Below are 15,189 nucleotides of genomic sequence, written 5' to 3' on the forward strand. Positions count from 1 at the left end.
GAGATTACAAGATCACCAACATGGCACCCAAATGCAAGCTGGAATACACACGAATGCTACCCCCTCTTGCCTCGCCTTCACCCCCTGCGCCCCACATGAGCACATTTTACATGTAACAGAATGAGAAATATATTATATTGTTAAACAGCTCTAGGTTAGCGCACAATCTGCCTTTAGTTTACAATAGTCTGGGGTATGACTTTCCAAACGTTTCCACCAATGGAAACGTGCAGTCATGCCGGGGCTTTGCAGAATCAAAACAACACGATGGGGTCACAGCCAGAACAGAGCACATTTCAGATTTAAACCTGCAGCTTGACAGCTGCTCTTAATTGCCTGCTGAGCCATTGAATACGCATGAAACACGCATTCAAACAGGATTATGAGCCCACCACCTATAAAAGCATGTCCAAACTACTGTCTTAGTACTTTAGCATTCTTGTTAAAATAATAAGGAATGACAAAGTGCCCAGCGGTGTCAGTTGCATGTATAATGTGTAGCAATTACAAAGTGCATATTCCACAAACATATTTAGTAGCAACATTTAGGCTGTGGCAAGAAGTGAATTTTCAATTAATCTGTTTTATGCACTGATTTCATCTCATTCTAGAACTGTTAGCTGACTTTTGTGTAAACATTAAAAAACAAACAGAACAGTTTAGATCACCATCTGGCGTACAGACGATCTGACTGATTCTAACAAGCAAGAAACCGTTTTAGATATTGATGGGGCATGGGAAATTCATATGGTTACTTCTGGGTAAGCAACATTCATACACATCAACCTCTTATCACTCTGTTGCAAGCAAGCATAGGGGGAGAACAGTGCCGCCTTCTCTGCTTTTGGCTTTTACTGACACAAAAACAGGAAAAGCAGGGGAGGTGTGCATCCGACGGCAGAATGAATACAGACTGCTGACCAAACAAAACAAGACAAAATTCTCATGCTTATCACATGTAGGGAAAACCACAACAGAGAAATGTGGCCTATGGGCAGCTGCGCAGTGAAGGAAACAAAAAAATAAAGGAGGAATGCTAGCATTTGGGGAAAGCACATAGCAGGGGATGAATAGAAAAAGCAAGCAGGAGGAAAATATAGAAAGAGGATCGGCTGATAGAGGTAAAAAATAAACGCGGCCGCGAGAAGGTAAAAAATAAACGCGGCCACGAAATGAAAGCCTTTGATGCAGCAGGGGGCGGAGCGGATCCCTTTAAAGTCAAGCTGCTGGCGGCACCACGCTGGGGAAGCAACAGATGGCTGGCTTTGATGTGGTGATGCGAGGCAGGCAGGCAGGCGGATAGAAGCGCGTGCACGAGACACATGCATTTCTGGAAATCCGCATTTTTTGAGAGCTTAGTTTAGCTCTTAGTTTAGCCCCAATCGTCTCGTCCTATCCATTCCTTGCGGAATGGGATAGGCGAGACCTAAAAAGGGGCTATTAGTCCGACTGGACGAATATGGTCGGAAACTGTTACCAACACCAGGGGGTGTGTGGGAACTGAAAGAGGATCGTGAGGAAGGGGGGTTAGGTAAGGATAGGAAGGCAGAGAGAGAGAGGGTGGAAGGGTGTTTAGGTGAGGGTCTAGTGCACGGGGTTTATATACAATACTGCTTGAGTGACTCCAGTAGTGCTATACAAGTTCTATCTACAGTGCATATATCGATCCCAAGGTGACGCTTCTCTATGTACACGGCACTTAAGGTGCTTCAGAAGAAGGTTCGGAGTTCTAGTACTCACATGCCCCGCCGCAACTCTTCCGTGAGTTGCGGACGCTCCCCAGCCACCTCCTGCGGACTCCACCAGTCCTCGCTCCAAACGTCCTCCTCCTCTTCGTGGATCGCCGTCTCTGGTTCCGTGTTCGTCCAAGCCTCCTGCCACGAGTTCGCTGCGCTGAACGTCTCTCTCCCTTCGGCTCCGTCTTTTCCGGTCTCCTGCTCCGGGATCAGGAGTGCCTTCCGGGGTCACGGGATAGTGCTTCCGGTGGTATTCCTGTTCCAATTGATTCCTGAAACGAAGGATAGAGGGGTGGAGTCCAGGTTGTCAGGGACGCTTCAGGGTCGGGTTCTGAGGAAAGGGATCGTCCTGGATGACGCTGTCTCGAAGAGGTAGTGGGGGAGGCGTATTACAATGACCATTTTGGTCAGGGACATCCTAGCCATCAAGGGCAACCGCAGTGAACTCCAAAAAGCCACGCTTGAGTGCAGCAAGCGCATTGCCTTCCCCAAGTTATTCTCCCTCATATCCTCCAGGATGTGGAAGATCAGGATACCCAGGTACTGGAAAGAAGTTGACGTCCAGGTGTGCTCGTCAGGGAGATCCCCAGGTCTAGGGGAGGGACCAGCCACCAGAAACAGGTACGTCTACGGTGGTTCACCCGCAAGCCAGACAGGTTGCCAAACCTCTCCAACAACTTGAAGATGGAATCCGCCCCCCTGACAGCATCCATAAGATAAATCAATAGATCATCTGCATACAGGGAAATCGTGTATAGTCTCCCATTCAATGGTATCCTCAGTCCCTCACCTCCAGCGCAAAAGAGGGCAGGCAGTGGTTCCACCGCCAGCGCGAACAGCAGCGGGGACAGAGGACACATCTGGCGGGTCCCGCGGGTTATTGCGTATTCCGAGGAGATGATGCCACCTGTCTTGACCCGTGCAGTCGTAAGCGTGTACAGCAGCTGAACACACTTTAGCCAGCCCGTACCCAGCCCCATTCTTTCGCATTACCTCCAAAAGAAAATCCCAGTTGACCATATTTCATGCTTTCTCCAGATCAACTGAAAGAAGCGCAGCCGAGGCAGTGCTTTCACCTCAATGTGGTACAAGACTGAGTACAGCCGTTGCAAATTAAAGGACGTATTGCAGGAGGGGACAAACCCATTCTGGTCCGGGTGGATCAGGTGTGTCATGTGAGGAAGCAGTCGGTGCCAGTATCTTAATGAGCACCTTAAATTCAGTATCAAGCATAGATAGCGGTCTAAACTCCCGCCTCCAAACGCTCTACCTTAGGGAGTGATATAATAGTAGCAGGCCACGTGTTGGGTGGCAGACGGCCCAGCTGAAGGGCCTCGTTATACATGGTTACCAGATGGGGGCCAGTTCAGTGCCATACTTTGTATAAAATTCGGCAGGCAGGACATTGGGCCCAGAGTTTTCCCTACCGCCACGATGGCCATGGCTCCCCTCACATCCTGAAGAGTAATCGGGCCCCCCAATTCATCGTCAACATCGCCCTCAAGTTCCATCAGGGCCAAGGGGGCCAGGAAGGCAGCAATCTCTTCACGCGAGGGGCTTGACGGCACCAAGTACAACGTCTCGCAATATGACTGAAATGCACCATTAATCCTATATGGGTCAAACTCAATCCTATCCCCAGGCAGCTTAATCTGAGTGATAGGGGATACCCGTGACTCCGGTCTAATAAGCCACGCCAAGAGCCTCCCAGCCTTCCCCTCTTCACTTGGCATCCTGTCCCTGTATGCTCTGTAGTTGTGAGTTTCGTGCCTGTCCAGTGCCTCATTGTATTGTTTGCGCTTGGACAATAATTGTTCGCCGTTTCTGGGATATGCCCCCTGCAGGTTGTCAAGAGTTCGTAGGTCCCCCTCAGTCTCTGTGAGTTCTTTATGGAGTTCCCTCTGGATCCCCATGGTCTGCCCCTACAGTAACCCTGCACCACCACCTTAAAAGCCTCCCACTCAACCAGGGTGGTGGACTCCGTGCCTGTATTCTCAGTGAAATATGTGTCAATTGTCGTACGCAGTGATTCTACAAAAGGTTCATCATCCAGGGCCGTGGGACTAATTCGCCATGCAGGTATTGTGGTTCTACCCCTCCGGGGATGGAGCGTCAATAGCAAAGGGTTATGGTCTGAATATGTGCGCCCAAGTATTCAGTCGAGTGTACAAGGGCACCAATTGCTTGTGAGCACCAAATTGCGTCAATTCGAGTATGGAGGTGGTGTAAGTGTAAGTAGTAAGAATACTTTCTGTCCCCACTGTGTTGTAAGTACCATATATCATGCAAATCCCAATGTGACATCCACTCACCCAACCCCACTGCTATCCTGTGTGCCTGTTCTCCCGCTGTGAGCAGTCCAGGTGTACATCTGCTACGTAGTTCAAATCAACCCCACCTTCAATTGACACACTTCAATATCCGCTATGTGCGCTGAGAGGGATATCAAGTAGGCCACTTGATCATGTTTGGAGGCATAACAACAACAAATGGTAATTTCCCGACCCAGTAGTCGTCCCACCACAAGCACATACCTTCCTTCAGCATCCGTCAAAGTGCAAGACAATTCAAAGGGAACCCCAGGGCTCACCCACACCAGCACCCCCGGGCAAATGCAGAGTATCCAGTGGCAGAAACCTGCCCCCTCCATCTTCTCCTCAACTGGCCCGCCTCGTCTAGCGTTAAATGGGTTTCCTGTAGCAGGGCAATCTGCACTCCCCGGCGCTTTAAGTAATTATAAATGTTATATCGCTTAGCCATAGAGCCCATACCTCTAATATTCCAGGTAAGTATCCTCACTTCACTGTGTGCCATGGTGATTCAGTAAGCTCCAACACCTCCTCCCCGTGTGCCCACCCACCCCCAGACACCAGATCCCCCAATAATGGATCCTCACCCGCATGAGCTACATAACTGATGGACTGTAACAAACCCAAACATAAAACAACTCCCTGGCCCCATTCCCTTTGTAGATCTTGAGCCTTGATCCGACGGGGAGTTCCCTTTGCAGGCGATCTCCGCCACAGCCTGCAGTGCGGCCGCCCTCTCTGGTTGAGTCAGAGAGGAGGTGGGCTTTTCCACTCTGATATGTTCTGACTGTCTCTGGCATCTTTTCCCTGACCGGTGGTCCCCTGTCATCTGCTTCGGTTTCGGCTCCGAGCCTGGCCTTTCAGTGCGATAGGCTTTAAGCCAGTCCCAGGCTAGCTGGGGGGTGTCTCAGAAGTGAGTACTGTCACCCACCGCTATATGAAGCTTGGCTGGGAACATGAGCGAATGGAGTGCCTTTTTAACCTCACAGTAAGAGGCCCGCTTCCGTTGCACCTCCAATGTATAGTCCGGGAACATGGAGACCTTGGTGTTATTAACCACAAAGGAGTCACTCGTGCGGGCTCTCTGTAGGATGACGTCCCTGTCTCTGTAATGCAGCAACCGGGCAACCACCGGGCTTGGAGGGCGGCCAGGTGCCACCGGTAGAGCAGGCACCCGGTGCGCTCTTTCCAGCGTAAAGAATTTCGTCAGCTATCCCGGGACTGCTACCTTTCGGAGCCACGGCTCCAGATACGCCACCATGTTTTTCTTTTCGATCCTTTGCGGCAGGCCAAGAATTCGAGGTTTTTGCGGCGATTACGGCCCTCTTCTGTTCTTCGCTCCAGGACCCGGACCCTGTCCGTTAATTCCGCCTTATGTTGGGATAGGGCTTTATGGCCAGGCGCTAGCTCCTCATACCCAGTTTCCACCGTTGTCACCCTCTCGTTGTACTTCTGGTGGTCAGCTCGCAGAAGGCCAAGACCCACCAACACTGTACTTATATCTTAGTGGACAGTGTTTTTTATGTCTGAAATGCCTTTCCATATCTGAGAGAGTTGTAATTGAATAGGATCTAGTCCTGTCTGGGGCTCAGGGATACTCCGTGCTTGCTCAGGCTGGTCCCCTTCATGATATGGGGTGGTCCCGGCATGTTTCCCCGGCAGTTTCCCCATTATGTCAGGTATAGGTGTAGAGGGGGGGGTGCCTCCAGGAGCTGCCAGCAACAGTCTGTTCAGGTGAATCCAAGGTGTCTCTTATGTGTTATACAGTCACTCTTCGGAGCCCAGTTCCAGCCGAACCACCACCTGCAACGTTCAACTACGGGCCCATCGTTCCCACAAAGTGCGATCCTGCTGCTGGAGCCGGCACTGATCCGCACTAGGGCTCTCTCCAGCCTGTGGGCCTCACTGTCTCGTTATGCCTTCCAACCAGGTGGCCGCAGGTAAGTCGCACCGTCTGGCCTCCGCCAGATCGTGCCGCAGTCAATGCGGGCGCGCCCAGGATCGCCACAACCCAGGAACAGCCATGGTCCTCACTGCCATCTTGCCGCATCATTACCCAGGTGGTCGCAAATTCGCCATCTCACCAGAGCCCAGGCCGCAATCTCCTCAATCTTCTCTTTGGTCCCCCAGGGGCCCAAACACAGAGTTAACCCTTCCGGGGGGATCTCCAGGCTTCTAAGACCAGCAGGCACCGTTTCCAGACCCCCCCAAGTCGCCAGAGCCCAGAAGCAGCACCAGCACCCACCACTGCGTTGTTGCGTCACCACCTCAACAATGTCTACCACGCCGGCAGCTCAGCAGGCCCAGACCTCACTCTGCACGACTTCCACTGCAGGGGGCCTCCCTGTCACGTCGCCGCGATCTCGGTAGGTCTGGGATCCAGTCTGCCTGTCATGCTTTCTCCGTTAGGAAGTCTCAGCAGGGAGTCGCTCCCTTATTCGCCTTGAAGCGAGGCCAAGGCGCCCTTTCGCACCACAGACCCGCTCCCATATGAAATGTTTGTGTTTCCGCCGTAAATAAGGTGCAGACACCTGGTAATAGATTTCTTATAAATCTCTTTATTCCCCCGAGCGCCGGGAAGCGTGTATTCTCGCTTTCGTTCTTGTGGCGCTGCTGACGCGGCATGACGTTCCCGTCATGCCCTGCGTGCGCACACTCTAACAACTAGAGCGTTGCCACATATCTCCCCCCTTTAACATTACCAACAAAAGAAAGAACATTATACATAACATCAGCCCGGGAGGTTATGTCATATACAAGTCTGAAAAAAAAAAGAACCCTCTTACTTGGTGTCCATGTTAAAGTCCTCAAATTTCTTTGGCGCTCTAACCACTCTGCCAGACTTCGTTCTTACTCACTCCGGGCTGCAGCTAGCACCATGTCCATTGTCTGTCCAGCCAGCTCGCACTTTTTGCCTTGTTCGTCATACATTCCCTTGTTCTTCCCCACCTGGGCTCGGTAGCGTTACCTGGTTGGTTCTACCTATTTCTTCTCCTTCCTTCTGAGTGTACTGGTTTTCATTGCTCCAACGAAGGGGGCTGGTCCCAGGCTCATTGGACTCAGTTTCATCGGCCAATCCGGTTCCTTCACTTCCCTCAGAGGTGATCGAACTCCACTCTTCCGGAACTTCCCATTTCATGATTTTGTTACACTTCGTCATCCTGTCTTGCGATCACACTTTACCATCGCTCAGCAAAAGCCGACCTGGCATACGGATCTACCACTTGCAATGGAGGGGTGAACTTGCTGTCTCCCTTCTTTTTCAACACCGCCTGTTTCACTCTCAGCCCACTCGCCCTTTTCTAGGGTCACCTTTTTGACACTCCGTCGTTTGTTGTAATGTTCTGTGAACAAGGCCTGTGCCTTCTCAATATTCCGAGGTACGACTGCCGGGGACCATTTGCTTTGGACTATTAGATGTTTCCATGCCAGATTATCCTTCATAAATGGGTCTCTCCCACGCAGTATCCTGAAGGGGCTATAGCCTGTGCTGGCAGCGGTAATGCGATACGCCCATAACATCCTTTGGAGCTCCTTCTCTCAATCTTGCCCCGCACTTATCGCTGCTTGCCCTGACCCCATTATCACTCTATTTAACCTCTCTGCTAATCTGTTCCCCGCTGGGTGGTAGACTGGGGTGTGTTTTACTTCAATCCCATTGCGGACCATGAATGCATCCCATTTTGTGGACACAAACTGCGGTCCGTTGTCGCAGGTGATCACCTTAGGAATCCCTTTTCTCAAGAAGGCGGATGTGAGGAAGGAAAGCACTGCTTCTGTATCCGCTGCTTCACATACCTCCACTTCTGGCCGTTTGGAATACCTGTCCACCAGTACTATAACATATTTGGGCACTCCGTTGGCATCCAGAATGGGGCCTAATATGTCCACCGATAGCATCTCCCAAGGATTAGGGGGGCATGTCAATATTCCCAGCGGCGGCCGCAGTAATACCTGTGTTTTGTCTGCCCTACTGCATGGTTCGCACATTCGGACATGTCTCTCTACTTGACTGTCCATGGCAGGCCACCAATAGGCCTGCTTTGCCCTGGCTTTGGTCTTCTTTATTCCAAGGTGTCCCTCATGTAGAATAGTTATCACTTTGTCTCCTCTCAGTAAGAATGCTGGATTGTCTCCAATCGACAGTTCCTCCCGTACTTCCCAGAATTTTCTCAGCTGGCTGTCTAGGTGCCTCTTGTCCGGCCAACTGTGTGTCACGTAGCTCTTCACTACCTCCAAGGTCTCATCTTGGGTGTACGCTTCTTCCCATTCTCTTGCACTGATTACCGTTTCATGGTCTTGTGTGGATGCCACCATGTAGCCCTCCCAACCTGAGGGCTCTTGCTCTGCCACCGGCTCCATAGCTGCCGCTCTGCTAAAGAAATCAGCCACTTTGTTTCTGTTTCCGGGTATATATTCCACTTCATATACGTAATCCAACAACCTCAGGGTCATTTTTGCTATGCTTGGGGTCTCGTGTGCATGCCCACTGGAGGTGAGGACTTTCACTAACGGTTTGTGATCAGTGCAGAGCAAGAAGCTGGAGCCCAATAAGAACTGTCTGAATCGTTCCATGGCCCATACCGTTGCCAGCATTTCCTTTTCTATCACGCTGAACTTTTCTTCGTTGGGCACTAACGACCTTGAGGCAAAGCTGACCGTGGTTACTTCTCCCTCCTGTGACTTCTGCATCAACACTGCCCCCAATCCCTTGTCGCTGCCATCGGTGGTCAGTATGGACAGAGCAGCTTGGTCAAATCCTTTAAGGGGTATGGCTTTGCAAATGTCTTGTTTAAGTTCGTCAAACTCCGTTTGCTCATCGCTGGACCATTTGAATGTGTTCCTTTCCTTCAATAGATGTCTCAGATGATGGGTTTTGGACGCGAAGTGCGGGACGGATTTACTGTAGAACTCCGCCATGCCTAGAAACGAGCGTACGTCCTCCTTCTTCGTGGGAGTAGGTGCGTCTTTGATTGCCGATACATTGGCTCTCTTCAGTTCTATTCCTTTTTCACTGATCTCATGACCCAGGTATGCCACAGACCTTACACCGAACTCGCATTTTGTCCACTCCGCTGTGAACCAGTTTTGCGCCAGAATGGTTAATACGGAGTGCAGCTTTGTGTAGTGGTCGCGTTATGATTTTCCCATTATGAGGATATCCTCTTGGAAGTATTGCACTCCTTCCACTTTTTGAAACAGTTTATGCATGAGTTTTTGAAACACCACTGCTGCGATGGCAACCCGAATGGCATTCTAAGGAATTTGTAACATCCAAACGGTGTAATGAATGATGTTAGGTGACTGCATGAAGGATGTAGGGCGATTTGATGGTATGCAGATGAGATCTCCACCGTGGAGAACCACTAAATCACTTTCGTCTTAGATAGCATCTCGTTTATCCGGGGTAGCGGGAACTTGTCCACCCATATGTTCTTGTTTAGTTCACTTAGGTCCACACACAGGCGTACCTTCCCGTTGGGTTTCTGAGCGACGACGAGGGGTGCGAGTCACTCGGCACTGTCGATTGCTTCTATGATTCCATTCCTTTCCAGACGTAGTAGTTCTTCCTGCACCGCCTCTCTGCTTCTGAAGGGAATATTTTGGACCTTGTGGCTTACCGGTTGTGCCCCACCCTGTAAGCGTATTTTGTGTGTGAATTTGGTCATCCGACCGATGGTTCCCTTGAAGACCTCTGGATATTCTCTCTTCCACGTGTCTTCTTTGTACTCTTGTTCTGTATCCGTCATTAGAACTTGGGTGACTCCTCCAGGGTTAAGTTGGATTCCTAGGGCGCCTTGATCTATCCATCCCAGAACCGAAGGCCCCTTCTCGGCAACGTACAGTTTGCCGTCCGCTGTTCGACCTTTGAACTCAAATGTGAGAGGACAATACCCTACCATGGGTATGGGTTCGCCTGTGTACGTAACGGGACGTATGTCTGGAGGACTTAAGCTTGCCTTCGTCCTGTGTTCGAAGTCTCTTTCCCACACTGTTCTCTGAACTATCGTGTACGGGGAACCTGAATCTGCCACTATATTGATTTGTACTCCGCCGATCGTCATTTGTAGTACAGGTTTCTTGGATCCCATGAAGTTTATCCCGAGGACCTGATCGTCTATGCACAAGACTTCTTCTCCTTCTTCTTCTTCTTCTTCTCCTGGTGTTTCTTCTTCGCAGGCTTGGGCCACGTCCCATTATCCCTCAGAATGAGCATTTGGCCCTAAAGGCTGGGCCAAATGTTTGCTGGCATGTTTTTGGCTTCCACACCGGTAGCAATTATACTTGCTGTCCCCTTGTGGTCTTTGTGTTCCTGTAGGTCTCTGAGGGTATTTGTTCTGGTACCTTGTGTTGGGTGGTGTAGCTTGCTGGGTTGTTGCTAGTCTGTTTCTGTCTGACACTTTGCACACTGCCGTTTTGCTGTCTGTCTCCTTTTTCGCCGCTTCCGCGCACCTCTTGGACAGCGCTGCCTTCTTTACCAGTGCCACTACTTCTTTGAGAGGAGCTTCTCCATTTACCCACAGCTTCTCTTGGATGGCCGTGTTGGAGGTGTGCATTATGATCTGATCCCTGATCAGTTCATCATGTAGCGTTCCAAACTTGCACGTCATTGCCAGCTTCTGTAGTGCTGCTACATACTCGTCGATCGATTCCCCACAGCTTTATTTCCTCTGGAAAAAATTGCATCTGCCTATGGCTATGCATATTACCGGACGGTAGTGCGAGTCCAGATCCTCCAATGCATGTTGGAACTCGTCCGTGTCCGTCGGGAACCTGGTTTTCTACACTAGGTTGTCGTATACCCTGATGCCTTCCGGGCCTAGGTTGTGGAGAAGTATCTTCTTCCTCCTGGAGCTTGAGTATGCCGCGTCGCTTTCTTCTTCTAAGGCGGATAGGTAGTTAAGGAAGTACCTCTTCCAGTCTTCTCACGGCATAGCTGGTTCTCCCCTCTTAGGTAGGAAGGGGACTAAACTTGTGAGGGAGGACGATTGCGCGCACGTTTTCTCTGCGTTACGTTGGACAGGGATCTGCTGTGCTGCCGCACGTGGTGGACTGCCCGGGGGCTGCCTTTCTCCAAAACTACTGTTTTGTGCGGGAGCTGGGCTTCCTTTCCTTCCTCGGGAACCGCCTGGGGGATCCAGCGCTGTCATTTATCGTGGTTCAGTTGGCCTTGGGGCACCCCCCCTTTTCCTGTCCGAACCCTTGCTCTCTCTGGTGGTCGTCTGAGACAGACTGTCTCGCTGTACTCACAGTGTAGAGGTCTTGCTGCTCACTGCCTCCTGGTCGCTGTGTCCGTGCAGTCCCCAATCTGTGCTTGTCCTGTGGGCCAGGGCTCGTGGCCTGCTGTACTGGGCTCACTGTGGCCCCCTTTGTGTTGGGCTTGCCAGTGGTGCCTGTGGGGGGTGTTGTGGCATACTCTTGCCTGCTAGGGTCAGCAGTTTTGGGGGCCACCGCTTTTGTACTTAGTTGGCGCCCTCATGAACCTTCTGCTCACACGAGCATTGCCCCTCCCCCCCACCCCTCGCGGGGTCTTTGCTCCCTCTGCCGCGCTCGGGGTCGTGAATACAGTCGGGTCCTCGCGCTGCTCAATTAGCAGCTGCTGCCTCCCGCATCCTCGTCGCCATTGTGATGTTTGTGTTTCCGCCGTAAATAAGGTGCAGACATCTGATGATAGATTTGTTATAAATCTCTTTATTCCCCCGAGCGCCAGGAAGCGTGTATTCTCGCTTTCATTCCTGCGGCGCTGCTGACGTGGCATGATGTTACCGTCATGCCCTGCGTGCGCACACTCTAACAACTAGAGCGTTGCCACACCATAGTTGGGAGACTGGGGCGGGCTCTGTCTCAGCATGCCACTCGAGGCCGAGGCTCCCGGCCACACCACCTCACGTGGCTGCCTCGCGCCTGCAGCGGGGTCCGGGTGCCTGTTTCTAGCTTGTGTGTTGCGCCTAGGTGTTCTGCGCCAGGGGCCACCCCACCCAGCGGATCAGGCCAGGCTACTTCCCCCCTTTTAATTCAGGATAATTGGTGAGCCAATGCGGAGCTCAGCGCTCATGCGTCCCCCATCTTCAGTCGCTCACCACGCCCCCCTAGTGCACCGCACTAGTTGATCTCTAATTAAAGACTCCGTTAGTTCTCCAAAACCGCACATGCGAGCTAAACTCTTAAGCAAGGCTATGTAATTCCCCACTTGTGATAGTAGTAAAAAAAAGTTCACCTAAAGTAGTGCCGCAGATAGTCACTCATCGCTCCACAAAATTTCACGGCACTTTCATCAGAAAAGGTCTCCAGGTCCGTTAAACTCCGCACGCTGGGTTCACTGGTTCATGCCTCAGCGCGTCGCATTCGTAAGAGAACAGAATGTGCAGTAAAGTTGTGTTCAGTTCTCTTTATTGCATCCACCATAAAGCTGCACAGCCACCACCAGGCCACATCAGCTATAACTGCCACACTGTTGCCTGGGGGGAATAACAGTCCAATTGATGTACACAAAGATCCAAAGGACTGCATCACTGTAAAAGAGGCATGAGCATACTTATCTAACTACAGATCCCAAGAGGCAACTATAAGCAAAAGAAACCCTTCCTCCTCTCCCTCGGCGAGAGTGAATTTGAATAGAAAGAGGTGGTAACTGGGTGTGGCTGCCTTAAATACAGGAGAGACAAACCAGGTCAAGGCAAATGATCATGGTGCTCAAAGACCAGTAAACTCAAGGTTTTCATTTCCTTGTTTATTTGCTTCATCCATTTGAATTTACATGAAACGGTCATCTAATTTCCTGATCGCTTTACATCTTCAAATGCAACGAATGCTTCTGGAGTAAAATCACATCTAATGCCCTGATCACAAGTTGCTCAAAAGTGGAATTCTTGTCTGGAATTCCGTTCCATTCAATTGTAATTTAGAAGTTCTTTGTGCACCCAGATTTACCCGGTACAGGAACAAGAGACTTACGGCCACATGCATCATTGCACCCGTTTGCGATTCCTAAATAGCGAAAATTAAGGAATCGCAATTTAGAAATCGCAAACTGCAATGCATGAAAAATTTGCATTTTTTTTTGTGATTCGGTATTTTCCCTTAATTGCGATTCACAATTTGCGAATCGCAATTAAGGAAAACCCTTCCCATTGATTAATGAATGGGAAGGCATTCACATTTTGCGAATTTCAAATTGCGATTCGCAAAATGTGAATGCAATTTCAAGGGTGCGGGGGGGTCCAAAGAACCCCTCCCTGCACCCCTGAAATGTAACTTTAAATGCGATTTACACACACACATGCCCCAAGGGCATGTGTGTGTGTACATTAAAACTTTCAAAAATGCAATTTGTGCATATTTGAAAGTTTTCGGTAAATTAGCATGAAGTTCAACTTCATGCTAATTTACCACTTCCAAATTGCGAATTCGCAATTAAAAAATGATCATGCATTGCATTTAAGAAATCTGAAATTGCGATTTCTTAAATGCAATCGCAATTTTAGAAATCGCAACATGGTTGCGATTCCTAAAATTGCGAAATGCATGATGCATTCCAAATTAGTCAATTGCATTCGCAAACGGACGAAAATTGCGATTCGCACCGTTTGCGAATGCAATTGACTTTGATGCATGTGGGCAATGGTTTTACTGACTGGAAAATAAATCCGGCTGATAGATGTGAGCGTTTAACCACATGGAATTGGGTATTCCTTGCAGAATTTCGGGTGCAAAAAAACGATACAACAAGTGGTTCTCCCATTCAGTGGAGTTTATCTCTTAAATAGAATAAATATGTGTGGAAATACCAGGCGAAAACAGAAATTCCAGACAATCTGAATCTCTTCACAAATTAACTGCTAACTCGACGCATGGGTCTACATCCTCAACATTATCAATGAAGCTTCTCCCTTGAACAAGGTAAAAACTAATACATGGTCGTTCTATTGTATTCCCTTGCTCCAAGGATTAAAAAACGCTACACCTGTTAAGAACACAAATGCAAAGTGGTTCTTTGAAGAAGTGGAGAATTCCACTGGGTTCTCATAACAATCATAGGGGCATATTATCAAGTAAGGGCGTTACATTATCGCCGCTTTTATCGGCAGAAAACTGCAGATAAAGCGGCGATAATGAGCTTGATAATATGCTCTATGAATTTCAATCGAAGCCCATGTTAGATGTCTTCACACCTAACATGGGCTTCGATTGGAATTCAAAGAGCATATTATCAAGCCCATTATCGCCGCTTTATCGGCAGTTTCCTGCCGATAAAAGCGTCGATAATGTAACGCCCTTACTTGATAATATGCCCCACAATATCTAGCTCCTTGCTAGCATATGAAAAGGATGAAAAATGTGGGCTGTGGGCTGGCGTTGCTGCCGTTCGGCTGGTGCAGCCTTATTGATCACTGGAGGTATTCATTTAATGTGGGTAATTAGCATTTAAACCCTCATTCCACTTGGCCCCGTCATGCATATTAAAAATGCATGAATGTATACTTCTCTACTTCAGTCAAACACAATATCATGTGATTAAAAATGGATTGACTACTCGAGTGTGAAACTAACCCTGCATGCGAAGCAACCACCAACATGTTTCTGAACCCTCACTTTTTTTTTGGTTGCGGTTTTATATAGTGCGAACTCGACCCAAAGGTATTGGAGTGCTTTACATGAGCAGCAGTCACATTACACAAGGATACCTTTTTTTTGTTGGCATAGGGAGATTTAGGGCCCGATTACGGCTTTGGCACAGTGCGTCAGCTCTGTGCCGGCGTGGCTGCGCCAAAGCCGCATGATGACCGCCTGCCCTATAAAGACTTTTTTTTGCCAGTGTTGGGCATTTTCTTTGCCATTCCCATGGCGGTAGCTATAAAATAGCACCGCCAAGGGAACGTCAAAAGAAGTTTCAGCACGGCATGGACTGAAAATTCCATGCCGTGCTGGAGCTTCTGTGAATGCACACAGGGGTGTCACATGTTGTGCACATCCACAAGGAGTGAGGCACAAGGGGCCCCCCTTTCTTTACTCACCACCACTGTTTTCATGGAGGAAAGACCTCCATGAAATCAGTGGCAGTGAAAAAACTTGTTATATGCTTGGCTGGACCGTGGCAGTCCCGCCAAGCATATAAATGCCTCTGGACCGCCACGTCACCACCA

The sequence above is a fragment of the Lissotriton helveticus genome, chromosome 1_1, assembly GCF_964261635.1.
Source record: "Lissotriton helveticus chromosome 1_1, aLisHel1.1, whole genome shotgun sequence".
Lineage (NCBI taxonomy): Eukaryota > Metazoa > Chordata > Amphibia > Caudata > Salamandridae > Lissotriton > Lissotriton helveticus.